The sequence below is a fragment of the Eubalaena glacialis genome, chromosome X (assembly GCF_028564815.1).
Source record: "Eubalaena glacialis isolate mEubGla1 chromosome X, mEubGla1.1.hap2.+ XY, whole genome shotgun sequence".
Lineage (NCBI taxonomy): Eukaryota > Metazoa > Chordata > Mammalia > Artiodactyla > Balaenidae > Eubalaena > Eubalaena glacialis.
This window is the reverse complement of record NC_083736.1, coordinates 74,225,357-74,241,887: the sequence shown is the minus strand read 5'-3', so window position 1 is coordinate 74,241,887 and position 16,531 is coordinate 74,225,357.

Here is a 16,531-nt window from a genome sequence, read left to right as displayed (position 1 = left end):
ATGACTATGCTACCCAAAGCAATCTGCAGATTCAATGCAATCCCTATCAAACTACCACTGGCATTTTTCACAGAAATAGAACAGAAAATTTCACAATTTGTATGGAAAGACAAAAGACCCTGTAAAGCCAAAGCAATCTTGAGAAAGAAAAATGGAGCTGGATTAATCAGGATCACTGACTTCAGACTATACTACAAAGCTACAGTAATGAAGACAGTATGGTACTGGCACAGAAACAGAAATATAGGTCAGTGGAACAGGATAGAAAAACCAGAGATAAACCCATGCACATATGGTCACCTTATCTTTGATAAAGGAGGCAAGCATATACAATGGAGAAAAGACAGCCTCTTCAATAAGTGGTGCTGGGAAAACTGGACAGCTACATGTAAAAGAATGAAATTAGAACACTCCCTAACACCATACACAAAAATAAACTCAAAATGGATTAAATACATAAATGTAAGGCCAGACACTATCAAACTCTTAGAGGAAAACATAGGCAGAACACTCTATGACATAAATCACAGCAAGATCCTTTTTGACCCAGCTCCTAGAGAAATGGAAATAAAAACAAAAATAAACAAATGGGACCTAATGAAACTTAAAAGCTTTTGCACAACAAAGGAAACCATAAACAAGATGAAAAAACAACCCTCATAATGGACGAAAATATTTGCAAATGAAGCAACTGACAAAGGATTAATCTCCAAAATTTACAAGCAGTTCTTGCAGCTCAATATCAAAAAAAACAAACAACCTAATCCAAAAATGGGCAGAATACCTAAATAGACATTTCTCCAAAGAAGATATACAGATTGCCAACAGACACATGAAAGAATGTTCAACATCATTAATCATTAGAGAAATGCAAATCAAAACTACAATGAGATATCATCTCACTCCAGTCAGAATGGCCATCATCAAAATATCTACAAACTATTAATGCTGGAAAGGGTGTAGAGAAAAGGGAACCCTCTTGCACTTTTGTTGAGAATGTAAATTGATACAGCCACTATGGAGAACAATATGGAGGTTCCTTAAAAACCTAAAAATAGAACTACCATACGACCCAGCATTCCCACTACTGGGCATATACCCTGAGAAAACCATAATTCAAAAAGAGTCATGTACCACAATGTTCATTGCAGCTCTGTTTAAAATAGCCAGGTCATGGAAACAACCTAAGTGTCCATCAACAGATGAATGGATAAAGAAGATGTGGCACATATATACAATGTAGTATTATTCATCCATAAAAAGGAACAAAACTGAGTTATTTTTAGTGAGCTGGATGGACCTAGAGACTGTCATACAGAGTGAAGTAAGTCAGGAAGAGAAAAACAAATACAGTATGCTAACATACATATATAGAATCTAAAAAAAAAAGGATCATGAAGAACGTAGGAGCAAGACGGGAATAAAGATGCAGACCTTCTTTAGAATGGACTTGAGGATACTGGGAGGGGGAATGGTAAGCTGGGACAAAGTGAGAGAGTGGCATGGACATGCATACACTACCAAATGTAAAATAGATAGCTAGTGGGAAGCAGCCGCATAGCACAGGGGATCAGCTTGGTGCTTTGTGACCACCTAGAGGGGTGGGATAGGGAGGGTGGGAGAGAGGAGATGCAAGAGGGAAGAGATATCGTGACATATGTATATGTACAACTGATTCACTTTCTTATAAAGCAGAAACTAACACACCATTGTAATGCAATTATACTCCAATAAAGATGTTAAAAAATAATAATAATAGTATAGATGGTAAGCTCCTTGGGTGTACCGGTAAATGGTTTCAATTCTCATACATCTTAAAAGTGAAAGAGGGAAATATAAATAAATTATAGAGAAGTGTTTTCTTGAAGTTAAAAAAAAAAAAAGAAAAAAAGAAAAGTAATTGCTCCTTTCAGAATCAGCTCATTATTCCAACCAAAGATTTTAATGTAAATTTGTATTAGATATCATAGTTGTGTTTTTCTGTAAATGTCACCTGCAAATTTGATAAGGTACTTTTCTATAGATTTATTCATATTATTGAAAAAGTCTTGATAAAACTGATGTAATACAGAACTCCAAATAAAGCCATTACATACTGTGAAAAAAATATATAGAAATAAAAGAATAGACTTTCCTCTGAGATATCACCAGAAGCACCTTTAATGTTCATATTTCTACCAACTGTCTCTTCAAGGTAATCTATGACTTTAAAAATAATTATGCACCTCAAAACACTTCCAGCCTCCACCCATTACTTAGTTCTAAAGCCACTTCCACATTTCAAGGTATTTTTTACATAGATATTCCACCTCAAATTACCAATCTGTATTATTTTGCTAGGACTGCTGCAGACTGGGTAGCTTAAACAACAGAAATTTGCTTGTTCAATTTTGGTAAGTGATAACTTTGGTATTTAGCTGAGGGGATTTCTAAGCAAAGAATTGAAGGTGTGGCCTGGTTTCTCCTTGCTTGCACCAAAATCAAGGTGTTGTGGGTTTGCTTTCTTTTGCTGTCTCTCTCCTTGGCTAGCAGATGACCACCTTCTCAGTGTGTCTCCACATGGTGTTCTTTCTGTATATGTCTGTGATCAAATTTTTTCTTTTATAAGTAAACCAGTCTTATTGAATTAGAGCTAGCTCTCATGGCATAATTGTAATTTAATTACTTCTTTAAAGTTACTATCTCCAAATATATACACGATCTGAGGTACTCAAGGTTAGGACCTAAACATATGAATTTGGGGGAACACAATTCTGCCCATTACAACTATTGTGAAAAACTCACTGTTAATGACATTTTCAATGGAGAAAGGCTGAAAGATTTCCTCTAAGAGCAGGAATAAAAAAAGGATGCACACTTTCACCACCTCTATTCAACATATTACTGCAGGTCTTAGATAGGAAATTTTTACATGAAAGAGAAAAAAAAAGGCATCCAAATTAGAATGGAATAAGTGAAATTATCTCTGCAGATGACATGATCTTATACGTAGAAAACACTAAATATTCCACAGTTTTTTGAACAAATAAACAAATTCAGCAAGGTTGCAGGTTAAAAATCAAAACTCAAAAATAAGTTGTTTGTGTACACTGACAATAAGCAACAGAAAAATGAAATTAAGAAAACAATTCCATTTACAATATCATGAAAAATAATAAAAAACTTAGGAATAAACTTAACAAATGAGCTAAAAGACTTGTACACTGGAAAATACAAAATGTTGCTAAAAGAAATTAAGGAAAATGCAAATAAATTGAAAGATATTCCATGCACATGATTGAAAGACTTAAATTTTTTAAGGTGTCAATGCTGCTATCAAAGAAATCTAGAGATTCAGTACAACGCTTAACAAAATTCCAACTTTTTGTGAGAAACAGAGAAATCCACCCCAATATTCATATTGAATCTCAAGAGACCATGAAGAACCAAAATAACCTTTAAAAAAATAAAGCTGGAGGTCTTACACTGCCTGATCTCAAAACTTACCATAAAGCTACAGGAATGAAAACAGCATGATACTAACATAAAGAGAGATATAAAGACCAGTGGACTAGAATAGAGAGTCCAAAATAAACTCATATGAAAAGTCAAATTATTTTTGACAAGGATGCCAAGACCAACCAATTGGTTAAGGACAGTATTTTCAACAAATTGTGGGAAGAAACTAGATATCCATGTGCAAAAGAATGAAATCAGATTCTTACTTTTCACCATATACAAAAAATAACTCAAAATGATTCAAAACTTTAATATAAGAACTAAAAGTACAGATGAATATATATATATATACACATATATATGTGTATGTATATACATATGTATAATGTATATATAAACTTTTGTGCATCAAAGGATACTATCAACAGAGTAAAGATGCAGCCATAGAATAGGAAAAATATTTGCAACTAACATGTGCCATAAGATGTCAATATGGAGAATATATTTTACAAATTCTGATATTCAACAACAAAAAGAACAAACAACTCCATTATAAAATGAGAACAGGATTTGAACAGATGCTCAGCATCACTAATCATTAGAGAAATACAAACCAAAACCACATGAGATGCTTCTTCACACCCTTTAGAATGGCTATTATCAAAAACCCAGAAAATAACAAGAATAGGAAAGAATATGGATAATTGGAAACCTTAGGCACTGTTGGTGGGAACACAAAATGGTGCAGCCTCCATGGAACCAGAATGGTGGTTCCTCAAAAAATTAAAAATATAATTACCATATGATCCAGAAATTCCATTTCTTGGTATATACTCAAAAGAACTGAATGCAGGGACTGAAACATATTTATACACTCACGTTTATAACAGCATTATTCACAGGAGTCAAACGGTGGAAACTAGTGTTCATCAATGAATAAATAGATAAACAAAATGTGGAGTATGCATAAAATGAGGTATTATTTAGCCTTTAAAAGGGAATTCTGACACATGCTACAAGATTAATGGACCTTAAAGTGGTTATTGTCAGTGAAATAAGCCGGTCAGAAAAGTACAAATACTGTATAATTCCATTTATCTGAGCCACCTATAGTAGTCAAATTCATAGGGACAGAAATATAGGATGGTTGTTGCCAGTGACTGTGAGAATGGGAAAATGAGGAGTTTTTCTTTAATGTGTATAGTGTTTCAGTTTGTGAAGATGGGAAAATTTCTAGAGATGGATGTTGGTGATGGCTGCACAATAATGTGCATGTACTAATGCCACTGAACTGTACACTTAAAAATGTTTAATTTGATAATTTTTATATTATGTGAATTTTCCACAAAAACTCTAAGAAATACTGATAGAATTGAAAGAACAAATAGACACATACATAGGATAATTGCTGTTTAAACCACACATCTGGAAAAGGAAAGCAGTGAGGATAAAACAGACCTTATGTTGCAAATCAATAGTAAAACTTTTTTTTTTTAAGGAAGAATAAATAAGATCCAGATCATAGCATATTTAATATGTCAAGGATACAATGGAAAACCACTGGTCATACCAACAATCAGGAAAATTACAACATAAACAAAAATACACAATGACACATGGACAATTAGATGTTAGCAGATGTTGAAGTTATCTGACAAGAATTTTAAAGCAGCCATCACATAATTCCTTCAACAAGCAATTACAAACTTCCATGAAAAAAAAGGGAAAATAATAGAAAAATTCAGCAAAGCGATAAAAGTTATAAGAAGGAAAAAATATGAAATTATAGAAATAGGAATATGCACAACAAAACAAAACAAAAAGCTTACTGGATAATCTGAGTGCAGATGACTGATGATAGAATCCGAGAAATTGAGAACAATTCAATAACATTTACTGAATCAAAAAGAAAAAAGAGACAGGAAAAATATAAAAAGAATTTTAGGGGCATGTGAGATAATTAAAAGAGCTAATATTTGAACCTCTGAAGGAGGGGAAAGAGTGGGCCTGATAAAATATTTAAAAAATAATAGCTGAAAATTTACCAAATTTAATAAAAAACATAAGCATACAACTTCAATAATTTGTGTGAACCTCAAATTGGTTAAACCCAAGCAAGTCCACAACAGGACATATAACAGTTAAACTTCTGAAAACTAAATGGAAAGATCTTAAAACAACCAAAGTAAAAGGGGCATTACCTAATAGGGAAACACCAATTTGAATGACAGAATATTTCTCATCTAAAACCACAGAGGCCAGAAGAAAGTGGTACAATATTTTTTAAGTATTAACAGAAAATAACTGTTAACTGAGTATTCTATCTCCCATGAAAATATCCTTCAGAAATGAAAGGACATTGAAGACATTTTCAAATAAAGAAAAACAGATAATTTGTTGCCAGCACATCTATCCTTTAAGAATGGTCAAATGAGCTATCTAAACAGAAATAATGTGATAAGAGAATAAGTCTTGGAACTTCAGAACGTAGACCATCAGATGAGTAAAAACATATGGTAAATATAATAGATGACACCACTTATTATAAATTTATTAAATCCTATTCAGTGGTTGAACCATAAGTTATAACACCATCTCATGTGGTGTTCAATGTGTATAGAGGCAATATTTAAAATAATTATATTTTAAAAGTGTGATAAAGAAGATGTGATGTATATATATATATATATATATATATATATATATATATATATATATATAGACACATACATACAAAGGGATATTACTCACCCATAAAAAAAGAATGAAATAATGCCATTTGCAGCAACATGGAAGGATCTAGAGATTATCATATAAAGTGAAGTAAGTCAGACAAAGACAAATATCATATGATATCACTTATATGTGAAATCTAAAAAAAAATAAAAAGATACAAATGAACTTCTTTACAAAACAGAAATAGACTCACAGACATAGAAAACAAACTTATGGTTACCAAAGGGGATAGTGGGGCAGAGAGATAAATTAGGAGTTCGAGATTAACATATACACACTACTATATATAAAAAAGACTTGCTGTATAGCACAGGGAAGTATACTCAATAACTTGTAATAACCTATAATGGAAAAGAATCTGAAAAAATATATATATACATATACATAACTGAATCACTTTGCTGTACCTTTGAAACTAACAGAACTTTGTAAATTAACTATACTTCAATAAAATAAATAAATAAATAATTGTTTTAAAGTGTGAGAGTAAACAGGAGTTTCCTTCACTTCATTCACATGGTTAAATGCCAGTACAAGTAGACTGCGATAAGTTCTTCATCTATGTTGTGATACCTAGACCAACCACAAAGAGACAAATGTGAAGTGAAATACTCAAAAACACCATAAATAAATCAAGATGAAATATTTTAAAATGTTCTAATATCTAAAAGAAATTTTAAAAAAGAGAAATATATATAAGAGATTAAACAGATAGGAAACTAATAATAAAATGCATACTTAAACACTAACATAGCAGTAATAATTACTCTTAAATAATTATGAATAAGTAATTAACTAATCATAAATCTTAATTACATTTTAATCACATTAAATCACACTAATTATATTAAATTATTTAATTCCATTATTATTTCCTTAATAATGTAAATGATATAAATACACCAATTAAAACACAGCTATTGGCAGAGTCGATAAAGAAAAGGATCCAACAGTGTGCTGTGTACAAGAAACTTACTTCAAATAAATACAATGTTATGGTTAGTAGGTTCAAAGGAAAGGATGGAAAAACATATACTGTGCAAACATTCATTAAAAAAAACAGGAACAACTACATTAATATATGAAAAAGTAAAATTAAGAACGAACAACAGAGAGAAAGACAAAGATTAAACAATCAATCCACCAGGAAAGTATAACGTTTCTTAATGTGCATACACCAAATAAGAACGTCAAAACATATGAAGCAAAAACTGTCCGATCTGAAAGAAAAGGGAAACAACACCACAAAAATAGTGAAAACTTCAATACACCAATCTCAGAAATTGATATCAGTATTAGACAGACAGTCAGCCATAAGTTAGAAGAATGAGTTAATGCCATAAACCAACAGGATCTAATTGACATATGGTACACTCGAGCCAACAGTAGAAGAACAAACTTTTTTTTCAAATGGATCATCCATCTGTATGCTGAACATTACAAAATGATGATGAAAAAAATCAAGGAAGGTCTAAATAAGCAAGCATATCATATACATGAATTGTAATATTGGACACAGTAAAGATTTTAATTCTCCCCCAATTTATCTATAGGTTTAAAGAAATACCTATCAAAATCCCAGTAATTGTTTTAAAGGTATTCATAGCTTTTTCTAAAATTTATATGAAGTGCATACCCTAGAATAGCTAAAACCATCTTGAAAAAGAATAGAGTGCAAGGAATCACTCTATCCAACACTGAGGCTTACCATATACCTCTAGTAATCATGAAAGTATAGTATTGACAGAGAGATAGACATATAGGTCAGTGGGATAGAGTTGAGAATCCAGAAAGATATCCACATAAGTGTGCTCAACTGATTGCAAATAAGGTGCAAAGCAATTAAATGGAGGAAAAATAGTCTTTTCAAGAAATGTTCCTGAAGCAATCATAGGTAAAAAAAAAAAAATCTCAACCAGCTTTCACACCTTATACAAAAAATAACTCAAAATGGATTATGGACTTAAGTGTAAATTGTAAAACTCTAACACTTTTAGAAGAAACAACTTAGGAGAAAACCTTTAACATCCTTGCCTAGGCAAATAGTTATTAAATTGATAACAAAAGCACAATCCATAATTTTTTAAAAAACATTGATAAATTAGACCTTGTGAGCAAAAACTTTTGCTCTATGAAAGGTCTTTTTAAGAGGATTTAAAACAAGGTAAACACCAAAAGAAAATATTTTCAAAGCACATATCTGACAAAAGGTTATTATCTAGAACTTTTATAAGAATTCCCCAAACTCAACAATTAGAAAATGTGCAATGGTCATGAACATATACCTCACCAAAGAAGATATACAAATGGCAAATAAGCATATGAAAATATATTCAACATAATTAGACACTAAAGAAATGCCAATTAAAAGCACAATGACACAACACTACTCAGCAATAAGAATGACTAAAAACATCAGTGACAACATCAAATACTGGTGAAGATGTAGAGAAAGTGGATCACTCATATATTGTTATTATGAATCTATAATATGTACATTCTCTCTGGAAATAGTCTTGCAGTGTGGTATAAAAACTAAACATGTACATACCATATAATCCAGCAATTGTTAACTTCCACATTAATCCCAGAGAAATGAAACTTTTACTCTACAGAAAAACCTATACATGAATATGCACAGCAGCTTTTTAATAATTGATAAAAAAGTGAAAACAACTCAGATGTCCACAAGAGGTGAATTGTTAAAGTACAGTTCATCTATACACGGAATACTACTAAGCAATAAAAAGGTATGAACTGTAGCTACTTGGCTGAATCTCCGAGGTATTATGCTGAGTTCAAAATGATAATCCAAAAATTCACGTACTGTGATATTCAACTTATATAAAAATTTAAATGATAACAATACAGAAATGGAGACGAGATTAGCAGTTGCCAGGTGTTAGGAAGGAGAATTGTGGAAAGGCGTTGCATGTGCTTATAAAACAGCAAGAAGTACCTTTGCGAGGAACTGTTTTGTATTTTAACTTTGTTAGTGTCAATAACATGGTTGTGATACTGTCATACAGTTATTTTTCCACTCTATTCATATAACAGCTTTGTTGAGGTATACTTCACATGCCATACAATTCATCTATTTAAAGTGAATATATATACTTTAAAAAACATATTTATACAAATTCGCAAGCTTCACATCCATTTTAGAACTTGTCATCACCCCTGAACAATACAATATTCCCTTTAGTGGTCATTCTCCATTTTCTCTCCAACTGCCCTAGCCCTAGACAACAACTAATCTACTTTATATCTCTTTGATAGATTTCCCGATTCTGGCTCTCTCTGTTAACGTGAATGACCTACGGTTTAGTTTGTTAACCGCATGAAGCTACCAGCCTCCTCATTTTTTTTTAGCTTTTATTTTTTTAACATCTTCATTGGAATATAATTGCTTTACATTGTTGTGTTAGTTTCTGCTGCATAACAAAGTGAATCAGCTATACGTATACATATATCCCCATATCCCCTCCCTTTTGTGTCTCCTTCCCACCCTCCCTATGTTGGTGAGAATGTAAATTGATACAGCCACTATGGAGAACAGTATGGAGGTTCCTTTAAAAACTAAAAATAGTATTACCATACCAGCCTCCTCTTAATTGCTTACCATCAACATCTCCATTGTTTTTAAGAGCATTCTTAGACTCAAATTTTCCCATACTCTGTTCAAAATAATGTCAGTTTCCTTGGGGAGAGTTTTGGACCTGTTTGATTGGCCTGGCTCTCCCCTTGGGTAAAACCTCTTCACCCACTGCTCTCAAAGCTTGAGATAGGAACAGTGGCCTGTTTCTCTCAAAGTGACACTCCCATCTTATGAGGATGGCCCCGACAAGGGTAGTAATCTGGGTTTGGCTTGCCCCTTTCAACATAGAAACTGCCCAAGTGAGCTTGGATGAGGGCAATCAAGACCACAGGATTTTCTAACTGCTACACCTGGGATAGAGCCCACCTCCTACTACTCTGGACTGAGTGGACTAAAGGAGCCTCCAAACTCTTAGCCACACTTATTTGTAATTTAGCCTTTGAAACACCAAACAGGGAGGGGATGAGAAATGATGGCGACTCCCCCCTCCTTGAGATGTACTGCTCTTGACTGAGAGCTGGAGGAGGGGGAGTCTTGTTTTCTTGAAAACACACACCTGGAGTGGAAATTAAATACACTGAGCTAGGATGGGAGATTTGAGAGGAAATGTGCGGAGGCTAAAGTGCCTCAGTCTCTTCCTGCTTTTCACCAAGATTTAGTAGTTTATGTTGAATTAATTCTTTTTTCATTTTTTGTACACCCTTAAAATAATTTCTAGAGATTTTAAGTGGCTAAATATATATCATCTTTACAAGTTATCGTTTGACTAGAGAGAGGGTCAATAGAGTTCCTCACACTGAGAATTTGGAAGTCTTGTTCTATAGTGTTGCAAGATGTTACAATTTGGGGATGTTGAGTAAATGTTAAAAACTATTTCTTTGCATTATTGCTTACAACTGTATGTGAAGCTATAAGTTTCTTCTAAATAAACTTTTTAATTACAAATAACATTTCAATATCATAGAAACACAAAATACTTAGGGATAAATTTATGAAAATGTGTACGTGGCATGTACATTTAATATTACCAAATTTGTAAAGATAGACATTTATCCCAAATTGATTTGTAATCAATAAAATCCTACCAAAAACCTCAAAAGGCTTTTTCATATAATATGAAGAGCACATTCTAAAATGTATAATTAAGTGCAAAGAAAAATATACAAAAGGGAAACACATTTAGAGAATTTATACTACCTGATTTCAAGATTTACTCTAAAGCTGAAGTATTCAAGAGTGTGGTATTAACAAATGTATGGACTTATATGTCGATAGAATAGTCTAGAAATCGACCTCTCATAAGTAATAAGTTGTTTTATTGTATTTATTTTACAATTAATAGAACATAATAGACAATTTATGTATAAGGTATACAGTTCAAAAAAATTTAACCAATGTATAGGTTCATGTAACAACCAGCAGTACCAGGATAGGGAGCATTTCTATCATTCCCCCCAAATTCCCTTTTGTTGTATCTTTGTAGGTACATTCTACCCTCAACACTAACCCTTAGATAATTGACATTTTCTCCATCACTAAGGTTTGTCTTTATGAGATTGCTAAATAAATGAAGCCATGCTGTACTTAACCTTTTGAGGTTTGCTTTTTTTTTCATCTATGATAATGCATTATCCAAGTTATTGTGTGTATGTATCAATAGGTGGTCTTTTTATTTCTGATTATTTTTCAATAAATATTAAAAGTTCTCATCACAAGGAAAAAAAATTATGTATGGTAGTGGATGTTAACTAGACTTATTGTGGTCATTATTTTGCAATATATAAAAATATTCATTCATTATATTGTACACCTGAAACTAATATAAAGTTGTATGTCAATTATACCTGAAAATTAAAAAGAACTCTCCCCCAAAACTGAGTACAGTTATTCCTCCTGCTTTATTCTTTTTCAAATATATTAAGTACTCTAACCTCTGTGTGTTTTTTTAAATATAATTTTTCAGGATAGTCTGCTCTAGGTCCACAATAAAATCTTGCATGAATTTTTATAGAAATTACATTCAGCCTATATATCAATTTGAGTAATATTGACAGCTCATCAAAGCTTTATAGTTTTAAGCATGCAAATCCTCTACATGTTGTGTTAGATTTATATTTAAGTGTTTCATTTCTTTTGAGTGACTACAATTAGTATTGCAGTTTAATTTCAATACCCAAATGGTCATTTCTAGTATATATAAATACACATTTTTTCACTGTTATTTATAATAAACATTAAATTTACCATCTTAAATATTTTAAGTGTATAGTTCAGTAGTGTGAAATATATTTACATTGCTGTGAAATAAACCTCTAGAATATTTTCATGTTACAAAGCTGAAACTCTATACCTATTAAATACTAGTTCATCATCTCTCCTCCCCCCGTCCTCAGCAAACAAACACACTTCTACTTTCTGTTTCTATGATTTTGGCCACTTTATATACTTATATGAGTGGAATAATACAAATAAGTACAAATAATTTTTACATGTTAATCTTATATCCCATGATATTTCTAAATTCACTTATTAATTATAGGAGATTTGTTGTGGATTCCTTTGTATTTTCCACATAGATCATAATATCTTCTGCAATCAGGGACAGTTCCATTTATCATTTTTAATGTGGATAATTATTTTTGCATTATTGTGTTGGCTAGAAATTCCAGTGTTGTGTTGGAAAAGGGTGACAACAATGGACATCTTTGCTTTGACACCGATCTCAGAGGGTAAGCATTTAGTCTTTCACCTCAAGTGTGAGGTTAAATGCAAGTTTTTGTAGATATTAAAGAAGTTCCCCTAGTTTTCTGAGAGTTTTTATTATGAATGTGTTTTGAATTTTCTCAAGTGTTGTTTTCTGTATTAATTTCTATGATCATGTGATTTTTCTCTTTTACCCTGTTAACATGGTGGATTGTATTGTTTGATTTTCAAATATTCAACCGGACTTGTAACACTGGAACAAACAACACATTGCCATGGTGTATAGTTAATGTTCCTAAATTGCTGAATTATATTTGCTAATGTTTTCTTTTTGTATTAAAATATATTTGGCATATAATATTGTGTAAATTTAAGGTATACAACATGTTAATTTAATTCATTGTAATATGGTTGCCATGTAAGTAATAATTAGCACCTTTATCATGTTAAATAATTAATACTTTCTTTTTAGTAGCTGTAATATTTAAGTTCTAGTCCCTTAGCAAGTTTGATGATTATAGTAAAATATTATGGTTTAGATCCACTATACTGTGCATTCAGTCACTTGGGCTTATTTACTACTCATTGTGTATTCTTACCCTTAAATAACATATGTCCTATCTCTACACTCACTATCCCCTGGTAACCAGCATTTTACTGTGTTTTTATGAGTTTAACTTTCTTAGATTTCACATATGGTGATATCATACAGTACTTGTCTTTCTCTCTCTAACTTATCTCAGTTAGCATATTGTGCTCAAGGTCCATCCATGTTGTCACAAATGATAGGATGTCCTCCTTTCTCATGGCTGAATAATATTCCATTGTATACATTTAGCACATATTCTTTATCCATTTATCTGTTGATGGGCACTTAGGTGGTTTTCATATCTTAGCTATTGTGAATAATGCTGCAATAAACATTACAGTGCAGATATCTCTTTGATATTCTGTTTTTATTTCAATTTGGTATATACCCAGAAGTGGAATTTTTGAATCATATGGTAGATCTATTTTTCATTTTTTTAACAACATCATGTTCTTTTTTATAGTGGTTGAAACAATTTACATTCCTACGAAGAATGTACAAGGGTTCCCTCTTCTCCACATTCTCACCAACATTTGTCGCACTTTTTTTTTTAATTATATGTGGGGAAGGGGCATTTTATTTTATTTTTAAATATTTATTTATTTATTTTGGCTCCACTGGGTCTTAGTTGTGTCATGCATGTGGGATCTAGTTCCCTGACCAGGGATTGAACCCGGGCCCCCTGCATTGGGAGCATGGAATCTTACCCACTGGACCACCAGTGAAGCCCCGTGTTGCTCCTTTTCTTGATAATAGCCATTCTAACAGGTGTGAGATGACATCTTGTTGTGCTTTTGATTTGTACTTCCCTGATGATTAGTGATGTTGAACATCCTTTCATGTCCCTGTTTGTCCTTTGCATGTCTTCTTTGAAAAAAAGTATATTTAGTTTCTCTACCTATTTTTAATGGATTTTTTTGTTGTTATTGAGTTGTAAGAGGTTTTTATTTTGGATATTAATCCCTTATATTATGTATGGTTTCCAAAAATTTTCTCCCATTCCATATGTTGCCTTTTCACTTTTAAAACCATATCCTAATAAAACAAACAAAACAAACAAACAAACAAAAACATTGGCAGGACAATGTTGAGGAGCTTCTTCACTACCTTTTCTTCAAGAGTTTAACGGTATCTGCTCTAATGTTTACATCTTTGATCCATTTCAAGTTAATTTTTGTGAGTGGTGCAAGATAGGCATCCAATTTCATTTTTCTGCATGTGGTTATCCAATTTTCCCAACACCATTTGTTGAAGGGACTATCCTCTCCACACTGGGTATTCTTAACTCCTGTGTCTAATAATAGTTGACCTTATGTATGTGGATATAATTTGGGGCTCTCTGTTTTTCTCCATTGGCCTATGTGTCTATTTTTATGCCAATACCATACTTCTTTTATTACTACAGCTCTGTAATATACTTTGAAATAAAGGTGATACCTCAAGCTTTGTTCTTTTTCTTCAGTGTTGCTTTAGCTTTTTTTTTTAACATCTTTATTGTAGTATAATTGCTTTACAATGGTGTGTTAGTTTCTGCTTTATAACAAAGTGAATCAGCTATACATATACATATATCACATATCTGCTCTCTCTTGCGTCTCCCTCCCACCCTCCCTATCCCACCTCTCTAGGTGTTCACAAAACACTGAGTTGATCTCCCTGTGCTATGTGGCTGCTTCCCACTAGCTATCTATTTTACATTTGGTAGTGTATATATGTCCATGCCATGCCTTAGCTTTTTGATGTATTTTGTGGTTCCATACACATTTTAGGATTTTTTTTCTATTTCTGTGAAGGATGCTGTTGGTAATTTGATGGAGATTGATTTGAATCTATAGATTGTTTTGGGTAGCATGGACATTTTAATGATACTAATACTTCGGATTCATGAACACAGGATTTCTTTCCAGTTGTTTGTGTTTTATTTGATTTCTTTCAGTAACTCCTGTGATTTTCACTGTACAGATCTTTCACTTCATTAGTCAAATTTATTCTTTAGTATATTATTAATTTTGATGCTATTGTGAATAGGATTATTTTCTTTATTTCTTTTTCTGATGTTTTGTTGTTAGTGTATAGAAACACAATAGGTTTCTGTATGCTGACTTTATATTTTCCAACTTTACAGAAATTGCTTGTTATTCCCAACTGTTTTTAGTTTGAGTCTTTGGAAGTTAGTATATATAAAATCATATCATCTGAAAATAGTGACAATTTAACTTCCTTTCTTTCTGATTTGGGTGTCTTTTACTTTTTCTCTTGCCTAATTGTTCTAGCTAGAAATTTCAGTACTATGCTGAATAAGAGTGATGAGAATGGACAATCTGGTCTTGTTCCTGATCTTAGAGGAAAATTATTCAATTCTTCTCCATTGAATATGATGTTATCTGTGGGTGTATCATATATGATACATACCTCAACATACCTTTACGATGTTGTGGTATGTTGCTTCTATACACAATATGTCTAGGTTGTTACTCATAAAAGGATATTATATTTTGTTAAATGATTTATCTGCATGTATTGAGTTAATGATGCAGTTTTTTTATCTTTCATTTCATTAAAGTGATTTATTGCATTTATTGATTTGTTCATTTTGAATCATCCTTTCATGTCAGGGATAAAACCCACCTAGTCAAGGTGTATAATCCTTTTAATGTGTTCTTGGATTCAATTTACTAATATTTTGTTGAGAATATTTGCATCTATATCCATCAAGGATATTGATTTATAGTTTCTTTTCTTGTAGTGTCTTTATCTGACTTTGAGCTGTCTGTAATGCTGGCTTCGTAGAAAGAGTTTGGGCATGGTGCCTCCTTTTTAATATTTTGGAAGAGTTTGAGAAGGATTTGCATTAATTCTACATTAAATATTTGGTAGAACTGACCATGAAGCCATCTGGTTCTGAGCTTTTCTGTGTTGGGAGGTTTTTGAAAACTGATTCAGTCTCCTTACTGACAATTGGTCTGTTCAGATTTTCTATTTCTCCCTGATTTAGTCTTGGTAAGTTGTGTATTTCTAGAAATTTATCCAATTCTTCAAATTTAATTAGTTTGTGGGTGTATAATTGTTCATAGTAGTCTCTTATGACCCTGTGTATTTCTGGACTATCAGTTATTTTGTCTTCTCTTTCATTATTAATTTTATTTATTTTTTCTTAATCTAAAGTTTTGCCGACTTTATTTTTTAGGGAAAAAAAGCTCAGTTTGGTTGATCCTTTCTATTTTTCTCCTGGTCTTATTTTATTTATTTTCACTCTGATCTTTATTATTTTCTTCCTTTTGCTAAACTTTGGCTTAACTTAATTTGTTCTTTTTCTAGTTCCTTGAGATGTAATTTAGGATATTTATTTGAGATCTTTCTGAATTTTTTTGTTTTGTTTTGGCCATGCCATGTGGCTTGTGGGATCATAGATCCCTGACCAGGGATTGAATCTGGGCCCTGGAAGTGAAAGCACAGAGTCATAACCA